The sequence below is a fragment of the Carassius carassius genome, chromosome 4, assembly GCF_963082965.1.
Source record: "Carassius carassius chromosome 4, fCarCar2.1, whole genome shotgun sequence".
Classification (NCBI taxonomy): Eukaryota; Metazoa; Chordata; class Actinopteri; order Cypriniformes; family Cyprinidae; genus Carassius; species Carassius carassius.
Window position 1 is genome coordinate 40,065,847 of NC_081758.1, and position 4,119 is coordinate 40,069,965.

The following is a 4,119-nucleotide window of genomic DNA, read 5'->3' on the forward strand; positions in this document are numbered from 1 at the left end:
TTTCTTAAACCGCTTCCTTGATTAAACGCACAGTATGGAATTTTTGGCCACCAGGGGTCATCAATCAAAATAATAACATAAGACGTACTTTGATGACGTCGGGAAAGAGCGTAGGCTCATGGGAGTTGTTGTTCATTGGAACACGCGCTCTGTCGCTCCCCACATTCCTTACTCATTTTAACTGAGGCCGGTGACACACTGGATGCGTGGCGCAAGCGTCTCAGCTGCGTGGCGTGTTAGTTTTTAATTCGGCTCCCATGTTAATAGGTTAGAGCTTGCAGACTGCCTGCGTGAGCCGCGCGTCTCAGGCGCGGCTCAAGGCGCGCGGAAAACGCGTGCTTGCTAGAAATAGAACCGACGCCTGTTTTTCACGCGACATGCACGCGTGTTGGAAGCGTTTCCAGGCAAAATATAATAGGAAAATATGTTTATATGTAATTTTGTACACAAATACATATTAATTCATGACATTTTGATGTTTGAGGTCTATAGGTTGACATAAATTCAGATGTAAATGTAATTTAAAAAATAAATAAATAATTATCGATTTTCAAATATTGCACCTGTCAAACATTGTTTATTTTGCCGTCAATACTGTTGATGGTGTCCTTTATCAGTAGGCTTTATATTTATGTTCAACATGAAGTATAGATATTGTTGTCATGAAGACAAGAGCCTGGTCTGTCAGCGGTCTCCCTCTATGTCACCTACAGCAGCAGCAGCCTAGTATTTTGACAATCACGTCTTTTCGAACGGAGAGATATATGAATTATCAGACCCCTATCAAATCAATATTCCATCTAGCTAGTAGTAATATATGTATAAAACACAATATATGTTAAAAAAGTTACTTTATCCAGCTAGATATAGAACACATGTAGATTTACATTATACTCTACATGAGAGCTAGTCCGTCTGCGTTTTACACAAGACATCGTTTCACAAAATATACGGATAGATAAAGTTAGCTGAATGGATGCATACCTGTTTATTAGAATGCAAACATCTCTCTGTAGTTTCAGCTTGTCACGAAGCTCTCTCTATCTTGGAAATGCAACTCCAATATTTACCCGTGTCTTGTTTGTTCTTCGTCCCAAAACCTTCTCAGGTCATTTATTTCACCCGTACGTTTGCGCTTCAGAGACCGTGCAGGCAAAGCATAATCATGATGCATAACTGTTATTGATTGAAGTATAAATACGAATATAAACAATATAAATATAAAATATAATAGTCTCGATCAAGACTAGCTACTACTTTTTCTTCTTCGTCTCGTCTTTGCTTCTGTTCACCTTTGTATTTGGCGGTTCCGCAGGAAGTTAGATAAACTAGAGGGGTCAAAGTTTATATGACGCCATAGACGGGCGACAAAACGGAAATAAAGAAACGTGCCGTGTCTTCTAATTAAACTATAATTTTCTCTGGATTTGAAAGTTCGTAGAAACTTTCGGGATAATGTAAGTACACAACTAAAAAATATATATAACATAGATATAGTGATATCTGCTATTTTTAAAGCAGAAAAATTACATATTGCGCCTTTAAGGAATCAGCTGTTGAAGTGTTTTCATGATATTACATTGTAAACACTTTTTCCAACAAACAAATCTCTGCTTTTGCTCCAATAATCCATGTGGTAGAATTTTGGAAGTATCTTTCTAGTCTTTTCATTTTTGCTTTCCCAAGGTCAGTAACATTTAATGTAGTGGTGCTCCGATCACGATCAGCCGATCGTTATGCGCATCTCGTCAGTAAAGCCGGTTGAACATGAAATCTCAAACAACATTATTTATTTGATTTAAAATGCTTTGTTGGTGCTGTTATGACATCTTGTTCTAATTTTAATAAGAAGCTAAACAGCTAGATTGCAACCTGTTCTTGCCAAACAGTAGCTTGATGATTTTCCACTTTTCACCATCTATCCATGTTTGATGGATATAATCAAGCGCACCCTGCGTTTTATATGAGTTCCATATCTTGTTTCGGTCTGAAATGTCATCTTGTGGAATTAAATGGGTCGCAGTGCAATTTCATGTTGACTTTGAAGAGCATCAGATAGCAGTCATGAAACTCCTAATGTGGCGTGTGAATGAAAGGGCATTAGATGAACATTAAGAGTGAGATTGTGAAGAAATATGAGATCGGTCGGCATCTACTGTTGCTTAAGCTTTAAACACTACTGTGAAAGATTTTATTTTGTCACAAAGTCTTTTTTTTTTGTTATATGTAGAGATCTTTTAAAGAAGCCTACTAATGTTTATTTTTTTATTTGCTTTTATGAATGTATAATACACAAATGTCAATGATTATACAATGTTTTGTTTTTTAACCGTTGAAGAATATGCTTCAAAAGCCTTAGCTGTTCAGCTTATAGCCAAGATGATTTTGTGTTATTAGGAGTAAAAATGTCAAATGAACCGATGTTATAGGCTCTTAGTAAAGTAGGCCAAATCTGATCTATAATCAGATATATCACGTCTGAACATGGCATTTTTCTAAATCAGATTTGAGGAACTAAGGTGAGAGCTCAGTTGGACGTCACACTACATGTATGAGGCGTTCATGTAAATATGTGAACACTGATGTAAATAAGCTTTTCTCTTGAGCATGAACATCATCAGATGGGAATATTGCACCCAAGTTAATATTACAATAATATTATTGCCTTTGTATGCATGACAGGTTCCACATTCAACGTTCAGAAAGAGGAAGAGATGAGTTATGAATGAGGAATATGAAATAATTCATGTAACACTATTTGAGTATGTAAACGTGTAAGAAAAACAAGATGAGCTCCTTACTCTTCTGCTAATACACTAACAGAATATCAACCAGTCTGTATTATTATAGACAATAAATCCAGATAAAATAAATCCAATGTGTTTTTATGTGATTATTTTGCCTTTGGACTTTTCTTTGCATATTATTGCTTTTAAAGCATATCCTTTATAACTTTTTTCTTTTTAAATTTCACATTTAAACATTTTTGTTTTAAAAAATAAATCTTTCTATTTCTGTTGTTTCATATGAAGGGCTTTCTCCTTTACCAATAAAACATATGCACAGTTTAATAATTCCTCAGGAGATTGTGGAACTTTTACATTTTTTAATTGAAGTTAAATTGATGCACTTTCAAACCACCAATAATAATAAATTGAAGACTTATTAAATACATCTACAATTTTCTTTTAATTAAACTACCTGTCAGATATAATTTGGAATAAAAATAATCTCATGCTTATAAAGGTCGAATTAATTTGATCATAAATACAGTACAAAGAGTAATATGAAATATTATTACAATAGTAATTTTTCCATTTGAATATATTTGCAATTTAATGTCATATATGTGCTGTGATGCAAAGCTGAATTTTCATCAGCAGTGATGTCTTACAGTCTTACGATGATTTCTGGAGGGTCATGTGACTCTGAAAATCAGCTTTGTCATTGCAGGAATAGATTACATGTTAAAATATATTTAATGTTATTTTAAATTTTAAATGATTGACCAAATAAATAAATGCAACCTTGATGAGCATGAACATGGGAGTTTTCTTTCAAAACATAAAAATTATTCCAGACTTTTGAACGGTGGTGTATGTTTCATACAACCCGAATTCCGGAAAAGTTGAAACGTTTTTTACATTTTAATAAAATGAAAACTAAAGGAATTTCAAATCACATGAGCCAATATTTTATTCACAATAGAACATAGATAACGTAGCAAATGTTTAAACTGAGAAATTATACACTTTTATCCACTTAATTAGCTCATTTAAAATTTAATGCCTGCTACAGGTCTCAAAAAAGTTGGCACGGGGGCAACAAATGGCTAAAAAGCAAGCAGTTTTGAAAAGATTCAGCTGGGAGAACATCTAGTGATTAATTAAGTTAATTGATATCAGGTCTGTAACATGATTAGCTATAAAAGCTTTGTCTTAGAGAAGCAGAGTCTCTCAGAAGTAAAGATGGGCAGAGGCTCTCCAATCTGTGAAAGACTGCGTAAAAAAATTGTGGAAAACTTTAAAAACAATGTTCCTCAACGTCAAATTGCAAAGGCTTTGCAAATCTCATCATCTACAGTGCATAACATCATCAAAAGATTCAGAGAAACTGGAG